At 49.0% G+C, this 13,431-nt stretch overlaps 6 non-coding genes across 6 annotated transcripts; all 6 read right to left on the bottom strand.

Moving 5' to 3' along the window:
• Positions 1-152: 152 nt before the first annotated feature.
• On the bottom strand, positions 153-314 carry LOC124767424. Its single transcript, XR_007012957.1, has one exon. It is a non-coding gene; the product is annotated as a U1 spliceosomal RNA (small nuclear RNA).
• Positions 315-2,476: 2,162 nt separating this feature from the next.
• Positions 2,477-2,638, bottom strand: LOC124767432. The gene has a single exon (XR_007012964.1). It is a non-coding gene; the product is annotated as a U1 spliceosomal RNA (small nuclear RNA).
• Positions 2,639-4,800: 2,162 nt separating this feature from the next.
• Positions 4,801-4,962, bottom strand: LOC124767433. The gene has a single exon (XR_007012965.1). It is a non-coding gene; the product is annotated as a U1 spliceosomal RNA (small nuclear RNA).
• A 2,162-nt stretch (positions 4,963-7,124) lies between these two features.
• LOC124767434 lies at positions 7,125-7,286 on the bottom strand. The gene has a single exon (XR_007012966.1). It is a non-coding gene; the product is annotated as a U1 spliceosomal RNA (small nuclear RNA).
• Positions 7,287-9,448: 2,162 nt separating this feature from the next.
• On the bottom strand, positions 9,449-9,610 carry LOC124767413. Its single transcript, XR_007012947.1, has one exon. It is a non-coding gene; the product is annotated as a U1 spliceosomal RNA (small nuclear RNA).
• Positions 9,611-11,772: 2,162 nt separating this feature from the next.
• LOC124767414 lies at positions 11,773-11,934 on the bottom strand. Its single transcript, XR_007012948.1, has one exon. It is a non-coding gene; the product is annotated as a U1 spliceosomal RNA (small nuclear RNA).
• Positions 11,935-13,431: the final 1,497 nt, after the last annotated feature.

Below are 13,431 nucleotides of genomic sequence, written 5' to 3' on the forward strand. Positions count from 1 at the left end.
AGTGCGCTGGCTCTGGCTTTCGACGCCGTTTCCTAGTGTGTTTTGTCGCTTCTAGTGGAGGCATCATCGGTTATGAGAAGCTGGTAAATTACTCACAGTCAGTACTTATCGTCCAACACGAGGAGAGGCTTTGATTGTAACGGAGATTAGCACCGGGACAGCGCGAACGCAGTCCCGACTACCAAAAATTATGCGCCCGAGTTACTCGCGTTTGGAGTAATCGCGGGGGTCAGCTCGACCGAAGTGCAATGGACAAGCCTCACCCCGGAGGAACCGCCTTCATGATCACGGTATCCTCTACGCCAGGTAAGTATGCTTCTCCTCGGCCACAGGCGAATATTTGTAATGCGTCGCGCTATCGTAGTGGAACGAGAACTCTTGACGTTGTCGCATTCGGCGAAGAGCATGGTGCCGTGAATGTACTTGCTTCCTTAGAAACGCGCTGTTGGCCGTCGAGTTAGCAGGCAGACAGGCACAATAACGGCCTTCTGCAGAAAGCGATGCATTTTTCGTGCGGAAGACATCGCGACTCGCGGCGCCGGCCGTTGCTGGGGTTAAGTTACTGCACCCTCCGGGAGATGGCGGGCCATGTCGGGGTTACCGCCTTCGAGCCACCCTCTCCGCCTGAAAGTCGCCCTCTTTCTCGGCCGGTGTCAAAACGGCAAATGAGATTTGCTGAATGACTGTTTCTTCCAGCCACAGTGCAAGCCACAAAATCAATTATTTCTCTTACCTTTGCTCCCTCCGTGGGAGCCCATAGTGCTAGGAAATACGGCAGCATTGTCAATCGCCCTTGTCTGTCGCTGAGCAACCGAAGGACCAAGCTCAGACTATCAGATGTTCTAAGGAAGCTGTATGCACTCGTGGGTGTTGTACACGAGGGACAAACATCACGTCAGCAGGCTCTTAAGGAAAGGCAATAATCAGCAAAAAACTGCAACTTACCCCATTGGACGCTGATGGAACAGAAGACACTTGAAGGTAAGGTAACACTTCTTTTTTTTTTTTTTTTCTGTTCATCTCGAGCACGATCTGGAAAGCTCGGACGAAATTTGTGTTCTCTTTAATTCAGAATGTGGAGATATTTCCTTCACGCATATGAAAGTATAATGCTTCATTATTTAAGCTAGATGGAAAAGTTTAGGGGAAGTAATTAATTCGTTTAGGCTGCACCACTACTAGGTAGCACTGTCAAAACAATGCCATTGCCATCTGATGGCAACACAGCTTGCTGCAGATTAATTTTGCGGCATTTCATAAATGATTAATATCTTATGACTATGGTGACGCTATGAGTAGTTTTATATGTGCAAACATTTGAAACTGCTGCAGGCATTACATTCACCCCTCTCTGCCTCTTTGCTTGGACATGGAGTAAGTAAGGATAAATTAAATTGCTTGTTTTTGAAGTAGTAACAGTTCTGAAGTGTAAAGAAATGATATTAAACAATACAGTGTATATTTTTTTTCCGAATGTAGTGATTCAACAACGAATTTATTTATTTATTCCTACCTACCTCTGCAATTAGTGTACGTGAGTATTTCATTGGAACTGTTGCAATCGAAACCGAGCTTAATAATTTCATGCGGCCGTTTTCAGTCAGTCCTCCTCGTGCTTTAATTGCTCATTTCCAAGCGTTATTTTAGGTTGCCTGCAAAGTTGTCAGATGAAACACAACCACTGCGACGAAAGGCCATTCCTTGGAGCAGGTAGACGTCAACTGCGGCGGGAAACTGTCGTGGCCAGGAAGATATTCACTGTGTGTGGAAGTTAAGTGAGGATCCGAAGCTGACTTGCCAGCACACGTTGCAGCAGTCACTCGCCAACGGCAGCGGGGTAAGAAAGGGGTGCAAATACGCCGGTTCTCGTCCGATCACCGACGTTGGGCTTGGATGGGTGGCCGCCTCGCCTGGGAGCACAGGGCGCTGTTGGCTAGAATCTATGTTTCTCGTTTTCGGTGCAGCTCGTCATGTTATTTCCTTCGATTCACATCCCCACAAGCTCCTCAAGTGCCGCAAGTCTGCAAGTCCCGAGACGCTACGCTAGACGCTTGCTTCCGGCCCCTCATGTACCATGCCACAGGCGCCAAAGCGTTCGGCTGGCCGATGGCCCCTGTACGCCCGCTCGCGCCACAGCAGTCACTGTGCTTGCAGGGAATGCCGCGCCGCCGAATAACGTTTGGCGCGCAATCCGTTTATGGGCAGAGAATGCTAAAAGGGGCCGTTCGACCGTTAATACGGAAATCGTAGCCAAGTTAGATGGCCTGAGCCATCTCGCGGCTGCCGCTGTTATTACGAGCGCGCGTGCCACGCGGTTGAAGAGCAGTGCGCTGGCTCTGGCTTTCGACGCCGTTTCCTAGTGTGTTTTGTCGCTTCTAGTGGAGGCATCATCGGTTATGAGAAGCTGGTAAATTACTCACAGTCAGTACTTATCGTCCAACACGAGGAGAGGCTTTGATTGTAACGGAGATTAGCACCGGGACAGCGCGAACGCAGTCCCGACTACCAAAAATTATGCGCCCGAGTTACTCGCGTTTGGAGTAATCGCGGGGGTCAGCTCGACCGAAGTGCAATGGACAAGCCTCACCCCGGAGGAACCGCCTTCATGATCACGGTATCCTCTACGCCAGGTAAGTATGCTTCTCCTCGGCCACAGGCGAATATTTGTAATGCGTCGCGCTATCGTAGTGGAACGAGAACTCTTGACGTTGTCGCATTCGGCGAAGAGCATGGTGCCGTGAATGTACTTGCTTCCTTAGAAACGCGCTGTTGGCCGTCGAGTTAGCAGGCAGACAGGCACAATAACGGCCTTCTGCAGAAAGCGATGCATTTTTCGTGCGGAAGACATCGCGACTCGCGGCGCCGGCCGTTGCTGGGGTTAAGTTACTGCACCCTCCGGGAGATGGCGGGCCATGTCGGGGTTACCGCCTTCGAGCCACCCTCTCCGCCTGAAAGTCGCCCTCTTTCTCGGCCGGTGTCAAAACGGCAAATGAGATTTGCTGAATGACTGTTTCTTCCAGCCACAGTGCAAGCCACAAAATCAATTATTTCTCTTACCTTTGCTCCCTCCGTGGGAGCCCATAGTGCTAGGAAATACGGCAGCATTGTCAATCGCCCTTGTCTGTCGCTGAGCAACCGAAGGACCAAGCTCAGACTATCAGATGTTCTAAGGAAGCTGTATGCACTCGTGGGTGTTGTACACGAGGGACAAACATCACGTCAGCAGGCTCTTAAGGAAAGGCAATAATCAGCAAAAAACTGCAACTTACCCCATTGGACGCTGATGGAACAGAAGACACTTGAAGGTAAGGTAACACTTCTTTTTTTTTTTTTTTTCTGTTCATCTCGAGCACGATCTGGAAAGCTCGGACGAAATTTGTGTTCTCTTTAATTCAGAATGTGGAGATATTTCCTTCACGCATATGAAAGTATAATGCTTCATTATTTAAGCTAGATGGAAAAGTTTAGGGGAAGTAATTAATTCGTTTAGGCTGCACCACTACTAGGTAGCACTGTCAAAACAATGCCATTGCCATCTGATGGCAACACAGCTTGCTGCAGATTAATTTTGCGGCATTTCATAAATGATTAATATCTTATGACTATGGTGACGCTATGAGTAGTTTTATATGTGCAAACATTTGAAACTGCTGCAGGCATTACATTCACCCCTCTCTGCCTCTTTGCTTGGACATGGAGTAAGTAAGGATAAATTAAATTGCTTGTTTTTGAAGTAGTAACAGTTCTGAAGTGTAAAGAAATGATATTAAACAATACAGTGTATATTTTTTTTCCGAATGTAGTGATTCAACAACGAATTTATTTATTTATTCCTACCTACCTCTGCAATTAGTGTACGTGAGTATTTCATTGGAACTGTTGCAATCGAAACCGAGCTTAATAATTTCATGCGGCCGTTTTCAGTCAGTCCTCCTCGTGCTTTAATTGCTCATTTCCAAGCGTTATTTTAGGTTGCCTGCAAAGTTGTCAGATGAAACACAACCACTGCGACGAAAGGCCATTCCTTGGAGCAGGTAGACGTCAACTGCGGCGGGAAACTGTCGTGGCCAGGAAGATATTCACTGTGTGTGGAAGTTAAGTGAGGATCCGAAGCTGACTTGCCAGCACACGTTGCAGCAGTCACTCGCCAACGGCAGCGGGGTAAGAAAGGGGTGCAAATACGCCGGTTCTCGTCCGATCACCGACGTTGGGCTTGGATGGGTGGCCGCCTCGCCTGGGAGCACAGGGCGCTGTTGGCTAGAATCTATGTTTCTCGTTTTCGGTGCAGCTCGTCATGTTATTTCCTTCGATTCACATCCCCACAAGCTCCTCAAGTGCCGCAAGTCTGCAAGTCCCGAGACGCTACGCTAGACGCTTGCTTCCGGCCCCTCATGTACCATGCCACAGGCGCCAAAGCGTTCGGCTGGCCGATGGCCCCTGTACGCCCGCTCGCGCCACAGCAGTCACTGTGCTTGCAGGGAATGCCGCGCCGCCGAATAACGTTTGGCGCGCAATCCGTTTATGGGCAGAGAATGCTAAAAGGGGCCGTTCGACCGTTAATACGGAAATCGTAGCCAAGTTAGATGGCCTGAGCCATCTCGCGGCTGCCGCTGTTATTACGAGCGCGCGTGCCACGCGGTTGAAGAGCAGTGCGCTGGCTCTGGCTTTCGACGCCGTTTCCTAGTGTGTTTTGTCGCTTCTAGTGGAGGCATCATCGGTTATGAGAAGCTGGTAAATTACTCACAGTCAGTACTTATCGTCCAACACGAGGAGAGGCTTTGATTGTAACGGAGATTAGCACCGGGACAGCGCGAACGCAGTCCCGACTACCAAAAATTATGCGCCCGAGTTACTCGCGTTTGGAGTAATCGCGGGGGTCAGCTCGACCGAAGTGCAATGGACAAGCCTCACCCCGGAGGAACCGCCTTCATGATCACGGTATCCTCTACGCCAGGTAAGTATGCTTCTCCTCGGCCACAGGCGAATATTTGTAATGCGTCGCGCTATCGTAGTGGAACGAGAACTCTTGACGTTGTCGCATTCGGCGAAGAGCATGGTGCCGTGAATGTACTTGCTTCCTTAGAAACGCGCTGTTGGCCGTCGAGTTAGCAGGCAGACAGGCACAATAACGGCCTTCTGCAGAAAGCGATGCATTTTTCGTGCGGAAGACATCGCGACTCGCGGCGCCGGCCGTTGCTGGGGTTAAGTTACTGCACCCTCCGGGAGATGGCGGGCCATGTCGGGGTTACCGCCTTCGAGCCACCCTCTCCGCCTGAAAGTCGCCCTCTTTCTCGGCCGGTGTCAAAACGGCAAATGAGATTTGCTGAATGACTGTTTCTTCCAGCCACAGTGCAAGCCACAAAATCAATTATTTCTCTTACCTTTGCTCCCTCCGTGGGAGCCCATAGTGCTAGGAAATACGGCAGCATTGTCAATCGCCCTTGTCTGTCGCTGAGCAACCGAAGGACCAAGCTCAGACTATCAGATGTTCTAAGGAAGCTGTATGCACTCGTGGGTGTTGTACACGAGGGACAAACATCACGTCAGCAGGCTCTTAAGGAAAGGCAATAATCAGCAAAAAACTGCAACTTACCCCATTGGACGCTGATGGAACAGAAGACACTTGAAGGTAAGGTAACACTTCTTTTTTTTTTTTTTTTCTGTTCATCTCGAGCACGATCTGGAAAGCTCGGACGAAATTTGTGTTCTCTTTAATTCAGAATGTGGAGATATTTCCTTCACGCATATGAAAGTATAATGCTTCATTATTTAAGCTAGATGGAAAAGTTTAGGGGAAGTAATTAATTCGTTTAGGCTGCACCACTACTAGGTAGCACTGTCAAAACAATGCCATTGCCATCTGATGGCAACACAGCTTGCTGCAGATTAATTTTGCGGCATTTCATAAATGATTAATATCTTATGACTATGGTGACGCTATGAGTAGTTTTATATGTGCAAACATTTGAAACTGCTGCAGGCATTACATTCACCCCTCTCTGCCTCTTTGCTTGGACATGGAGTAAGTAAGGATAAATTAAATTGCTTGTTTTTGAAGTAGTAACAGTTCTGAAGTGTAAAGAAATGATATTAAACAATACAGTGTATATTTTTTTTCCGAATGTAGTGATTCAACAACGAATTTATTTATTTATTCCTACCTACCTCTGCAATTAGTGTACGTGAGTATTTCATTGGAACTGTTGCAATCGAAACCGAGCTTAATAATTTCATGCGGCCGTTTTCAGTCAGTCCTCCTCGTGCTTTAATTGCTCATTTCCAAGCGTTATTTTAGGTTGCCTGCAAAGTTGTCAGATGAAACACAACCACTGCGACGAAAGGCCATTCCTTGGAGCAGGTAGACGTCAACTGCGGCGGGAAACTGTCGTGGCCAGGAAGATATTCACTGTGTGTGGAAGTTAAGTGAGGATCCGAAGCTGACTTGCCAGCACACGTTGCAGCAGTCACTCGCCAACGGCAGCGGGGTAAGAAAGGGGTGCAAATACGCCGGTTCTCGTCCGATCACCGACGTTGGGCTTGGATGGGTGGCCGCCTCGCCTGGGAGCACAGGGCGCTGTTGGCTAGAATCTATGTTTCTCGTTTTCGGTGCAGCTCGTCATGTTATTTCCTTCGATTCACATCCCCACAAGCTCCTCAAGTGCCGCAAGTCTGCAAGTCCCGAGACGCTACGCTAGACGCTTGCTTCCGGCCCCTCATGTACCATGCCACAGGCGCCAAAGCGTTCGGCTGGCCGATGGCCCCTGTACGCCCGCTCGCGCCACAGCAGTCACTGTGCTTGCAGGGAATGCCGCGCCGCCGAATAACGTTTGGCGCGCAATCCGTTTATGGGCAGAGAATGCTAAAAGGGGCCGTTCGACCGTTAATACGGAAATCGTAGCCAAGTTAGATGGCCTGAGCCATCTCGCGGCTGCCGCTGTTATTACGAGCGCGCGTGCCACGCGGTTGAAGAGCAGTGCGCTGGCTCTGGCTTTCGACGCCGTTTCCTAGTGTGTTTTGTCGCTTCTAGTGGAGGCATCATCGGTTATGAGAAGCTGGTAAATTACTCACAGTCAGTACTTATCGTCCAACACGAGGAGAGGCTTTGATTGTAACGGAGATTAGCACCGGGACAGCGCGAACGCAGTCCCGACTACCAAAAATTATGCGCCCGAGTTACTCGCGTTTGGAGTAATCGCGGGGGTCAGCTCGACCGAAGTGCAATGGACAAGCCTCACCCCGGAGGAACCGCCTTCATGATCACGGTATCCTCTACGCCAGGTAAGTATGCTTCTCCTCGGCCACAGGCGAATATTTGTAATGCGTCGCGCTATCGTAGTGGAACGAGAACTCTTGACGTTGTCGCATTCGGCGAAGAGCATGGTGCCGTGAATGTACTTGCTTCCTTAGAAACGCGCTGTTGGCCGTCGAGTTAGCAGGCAGACAGGCACAATAACGGCCTTCTGCAGAAAGCGATGCATTTTTCGTGCGGAAGACATCGCGACTCGCGGCGCCGGCCGTTGCTGGGGTTAAGTTACTGCACCCTCCGGGAGATGGCGGGCCATGTCGGGGTTACCGCCTTCGAGCCACCCTCTCCGCCTGAAAGTCGCCCTCTTTCTCGGCCGGTGTCAAAACGGCAAATGAGATTTGCTGAATGACTGTTTCTTCCAGCCACAGTGCAAGCCACAAAATCAATTATTTCTCTTACCTTTGCTCCCTCCGTGGGAGCCCATAGTGCTAGGAAATACGGCAGCATTGTCAATCGCCCTTGTCTGTCGCTGAGCAACCGAAGGACCAAGCTCAGACTATCAGATGTTCTAAGGAAGCTGTATGCACTCGTGGGTGTTGTACACGAGGGACAAACATCACGTCAGCAGGCTCTTAAGGAAAGGCAATAATCAGCAAAAAACTGCAACTTACCCCATTGGACGCTGATGGAACAGAAGACACTTGAAGGTAAGGTAACACTTCTTTTTTTTTTTTTTTTCTGTTCATCTCGAGCACGATCTGGAAAGCTCGGACGAAATTTGTGTTCTCTTTAATTCAGAATGTGGAGATATTTCCTTCACGCATATGAAAGTATAATGCTTCATTATTTAAGCTAGATGGAAAAGTTTAGGGGAAGTAATTAATTCGTTTAGGCTGCACCACTACTAGGTAGCACTGTCAAAACAATGCCATTGCCATCTGATGGCAACACAGCTTGCTGCAGATTAATTTTGCGGCATTTCATAAATGATTAATATCTTATGACTATGGTGACGCTATGAGTAGTTTTATATGTGCAAACATTTGAAACTGCTGCAGGCATTACATTCACCCCTCTCTGCCTCTTTGCTTGGACATGGAGTAAGTAAGGATAAATTAAATTGCTTGTTTTTGAAGTAGTAACAGTTCTGAAGTGTAAAGAAATGATATTAAACAATACAGTGTATATTTTTTTTCCGAATGTAGTGATTCAACAACGAATTTATTTATTTATTCCTACCTACCTCTGCAATTAGTGTACGTGAGTATTTCATTGGAACTGTTGCAATCGAAACCGAGCTTAATAATTTCATGCGGCCGTTTTCAGTCAGTCCTCCTCGTGCTTTAATTGCTCATTTCCAAGCGTTATTTTAGGTTGCCTGCAAAGTTGTCAGATGAAACACAACCACTGCGACGAAAGGCCATTCCTTGGAGCAGGTAGACGTCAACTGCGGCGGGAAACTGTCGTGGCCAGGAAGATATTCACTGTGTGTGGAAGTTAAGTGAGGATCCGAAGCTGACTTGCCAGCACACGTTGCAGCAGTCACTCGCCAACGGCAGCGGGGTAAGAAAGGGGTGCAAATACGCCGGTTCTCGTCCGATCACCGACGTTGGGCTTGGATGGGTGGCCGCCTCGCCTGGGAGCACAGGGCGCTGTTGGCTAGAATCTATGTTTCTCGTTTTCGGTGCAGCTCGTCATGTTATTTCCTTCGATTCACATCCCCACAAGCTCCTCAAGTGCCGCAAGTCTGCAAGTCCCGAGACGCTACGCTAGACGCTTGCTTCCGGCCCCTCATGTACCATGCCACAGGCGCCAAAGCGTTCGGCTGGCCGATGGCCCCTGTACGCCCGCTCGCGCCACAGCAGTCACTGTGCTTGCAGGGAATGCCGCGCCGCCGAATAACGTTTGGCGCGCAATCCGTTTATGGGCAGAGAATGCTAAAAGGGGCCGTTCGACCGTTAATACGGAAATCGTAGCCAAGTTAGATGGCCTGAGCCATCTCGCGGCTGCCGCTGTTATTACGAGCGCGCGTGCCACGCGGTTGAAGAGCAGTGCGCTGGCTCTGGCTTTCGACGCCGTTTCCTAGTGTGTTTTGTCGCTTCTAGTGGAGGCATCATCGGTTATGAGAAGCTGGTAAATTACTCACAGTCAGTACTTATCGTCCAACACGAGGAGAGGCTTTGATTGTAACGGAGATTAGCACCGGGACAGCGCGAACGCAGTCCCGACTACCAAAAATTATGCGCCCGAGTTACTCGCGTTTGGAGTAATCGCGGGGGTCAGCTCGACCGAAGTGCAATGGACAAGCCTCACCCCGGAGGAACCGCCTTCATGATCACGGTATCCTCTACGCCAGGTAAGTATGCTTCTCCTCGGCCACAGGCGAATATTTGTAATGCGTCGCGCTATCGTAGTGGAACGAGAACTCTTGACGTTGTCGCATTCGGCGAAGAGCATGGTGCCGTGAATGTACTTGCTTCCTTAGAAACGCGCTGTTGGCCGTCGAGTTAGCAGGCAGACAGGCACAATAACGGCCTTCTGCAGAAAGCGATGCATTTTTCGTGCGGAAGACATCGCGACTCGCGGCGCCGGCCGTTGCTGGGGTTAAGTTACTGCACCCTCCGGGAGATGGCGGGCCATGTCGGGGTTACCGCCTTCGAGCCACCCTCTCCGCCTGAAAGTCGCCCTCTTTCTCGGCCGGTGTCAAAACGGCAAATGAGATTTGCTGAATGACTGTTTCTTCCAGCCACAGTGCAAGCCACAAAATCAATTATTTCTCTTACCTTTGCTCCCTCCGTGGGAGCCCATAGTGCTAGGAAATACGGCAGCATTGTCAATCGCCCTTGTCTGTCGCTGAGCAACCGAAGGACCAAGCTCAGACTATCAGATGTTCTAAGGAAGCTGTATGCACTCGTGGGTGTTGTACACGAGGGACAAACATCACGTCAGCAGGCTCTTAAGGAAAGGCAATAATCAGCAAAAAACTGCAACTTACCCCATTGGACGCTGATGGAACAGAAGACACTTGAAGGTAAGGTAACACTTCTTTTTTTTTTTTTTTTCTGTTCATCTCGAGCACGATCTGGAAAGCTCGGACGAAATTTGTGTTCTCTTTAATTCAGAATGTGGAGATATTTCCTTCACGCATATGAAAGTATAATGCTTCATTATTTAAGCTAGATGGAAAAGTTTAGGGGAAGTAATTAATTCGTTTAGGCTGCACCACTACTAGGTAGCACTGTCAAAACAATGCCATTGCCATCTGATGGCAACACAGCTTGCTGCAGATTAATTTTGCGGCATTTCATAAATGATTAATATCTTATGACTATGGTGACGCTATGAGTAGTTTTATATGTGCAAACATTTGAAACTGCTGCAGGCATTACATTCACCCCTCTCTGCCTCTTTGCTTGGACATGGAGTAAGTAAGGATAAATTAAATTGCTTGTTTTTGAAGTAGTAACAGTTCTGAAGTGTAAAGAAATGATATTAAACAATACAGTGTATATTTTTTTTCCGAATGTAGTGATTCAACAACGAATTTATTTATTTATTCCTACCTACCTCTGCAATTAGTGTACGTGAGTATTTCATTGGAACTGTTGCAATCGAAACCGAGCTTAATAATTTCATGCGGCCGTTTTCAGTCAGTCCTCCTCGTGCTTTAATTGCTCATTTCCAAGCGTTATTTTAGGTTGCCTGCAAAGTTGTCAGATGAAACACAACCACTGCGACGAAAGGCCATTCCTTGGAGCAGGTAGACGTCAACTGCGGCGGGAAACTGTCGTGGCCAGGAAGATATTCACTGTGTGTGGAAGTTAAGTGAGGATCCGAAGCTGACTTGCCAGCACACGTTGCAGCAGTCACTCGCCAACGGCAGCGGGGTAAGAAAGGGGTGCAAATACGCCGGTTCTCGTCCGATCACCGACGTTGGGCTTGGATGGGTGGCCGCCTCGCCTGGGAGCACAGGGCGCTGTTGGCTAGAATCTATGTTTCTCGTTTTCGGTGCAGCTCGTCATGTTATTTCCTTCGATTCACATCCCCACAAGCTCCTCAAGTGCCGCAAGTCTGCAAGTCCCGAGACGCTACGCTAGACGCTTGCTTCCGGCCCCTCATGTACCATGCCACAGGCGCCAAAGCGTTCGGCTGGCCGATGGCCCCTGTACGCCCGCTCGCGCCACAGCAGTCACTGTGCTTGCAGGGAATGCCGCGCCGCCGAATAACGTTTGGCGCGCAATCCGTTTATGGGCAGAGAATGCTAAAAGGGGCCGTTCGACCGTTAATACGGAAATCGTAGCCAAGTTAGATGGCCTGAGCCATCTCGCGGCTGCCGCTGTTATTACGAGCGCGCGTGCCACGCGGTTGAAGAGCAGTGCGCTGGCTCTGGCTTTCGACGCCGTTTCCTAGTGTGTTTTGTCGCTTCTAGTGGAGGCATCATCGGTTATGAGAAGCTGGTAAATTACTCACAGTCAGTACTTATCGTCCAACACGAGGAGAGGCTTTGATTGTAACGGAGATTAGCACCGGGACAGCGCGAACGCAGTCCCGACTACCAAAAATTATGCGCCCGAGTTACTCGCGTTTGGAGTAATCGCGGGGGTCAGCTCGACCGAAGTGCAATGGACAAGCCTCACCCCGGAGGAACCGCCTTCATGATCACGGTATCCTCTACGCCAGGTAAGTATGCTTCTCCTCGGCCACAGGCGAATATTTGTAATGCGTCGCGCTATCGTAGTGGAACGAGAACTCTTGACGTTGTCGCATTCGGCGAAGAGCATGGTGCCGTGAATGTACTTGCTTCCTTAGAAACGCGCTGTTGGCCGTCGAGTTAGCAGGCAGACAGGCACAATAACGGCCTTCTGCAGAAAGCGATGCATTTTTCGTGCGGAAGACATCGCGACTCGCGGCGCCGGCCGTTGCTGGGGTTAAGTTACTGCACCCTCCGGGAGATGGCGGGCCATGTCGGGGTTACCGCCTTCGAGCCACCCTCTCCGCCTGAAAGTCGCCCTCTTTCTCGGCCGGTGTCAAAACGGCAAATGAGATTTGCTGAATGACTGTTTCTTCCAGCCACAGTGCAAGCCACAAAATCAATTATTTCTCTTACCTTTGCTCCCTCCGTGGGAGCCCATAGTGCTAGGAAATACGGCAGCATTGTCAATCGCCCTTGTCTGTCGCTGAGCAACCGAAGGACCAAGCTCAGACTATCAGATGTTCTAAGGAAGCTGTATGCACTCGTGGGTGTTGTACACGAGGGACAAACATCACGTCAGCAGGCTCTTAAGGAAAGGCAATAATCAGCAAAAAACTGCAACTTACCCCATTGGACGCTGATGGAACAGAAGACACTTGAAGGTAAGGTAACACTTCTTTTTTTTTTTTTTTTCTGTTCATCTCGAGCACGATCTGGAAAGCTCGGACGAAATTTGTGTTCTCTTTAATTCAGAATGTGGAGATATTTCCTTCACGCATATGAAAGTATAATGCTTCATTATTTAAGCTAGATGGAAAAGTTTAGGGGAAGTAATTAATTCGTTTAGGCTGCACCACTACTAGGTAGCACTGTCAAAACAATGCCATTGCCATCTGATGGCAACACAGCTTGCTGCAGATTAATTTTGCGGCATTTCATAAATGATTAATATCTTATGACTATGGTGACGCTATGAGTAGTTTTATATGTGCAAACATTTGAAACTGCTGCAGGCATTACATTCACCCCTCTCTGCCTCTTTGCTTGGACATGGAGTAAGTAAGGATAAATTAAATTGCTTGTTTTTGAAGTAGTAACAGTTCTGAAGTGTAAAGAAATGATATTAAACAATACAGTGTATATTTTTTTTCCGAATGTAGTGATTCAACAACGAATTTATTTATTTATTCCTACCTACCTCTGCAATTAGTGTACGTGAGTATTTCATTGGAACTGTTGCAATCGAAACCGAGCTTAATAATTTCATGCGGCCGTTTTCAGTCAGTCCTCCTCGTGCTTTAATTGCTCATTTCCAAGCGTTATTTTAGGTTGCCTGCAAAGTTGTCAGATGAAACACAACCACTGCGACGAAAGGCCATTCCTTGGAGCAGGTAGACGTCAACTGCGGCGGGAAACTGTCGTGGCCAGGAAGATATTCACTGTGTGTGGAAGTTAAGTGAGGATCCGAAGCTGACTTGCCAGCACACGTTGC

This window comes from Schistocerca piceifrons, unplaced genomic scaffold, assembly GCF_021461385.2.
Source record: "Schistocerca piceifrons isolate TAMUIC-IGC-003096 unplaced genomic scaffold, iqSchPice1.1 HiC_scaffold_683, whole genome shotgun sequence".
In the NCBI taxonomy this organism is placed as follows: domain Eukaryota; kingdom Metazoa; phylum Arthropoda; class Insecta; order Orthoptera; family Acrididae; genus Schistocerca; species Schistocerca piceifrons.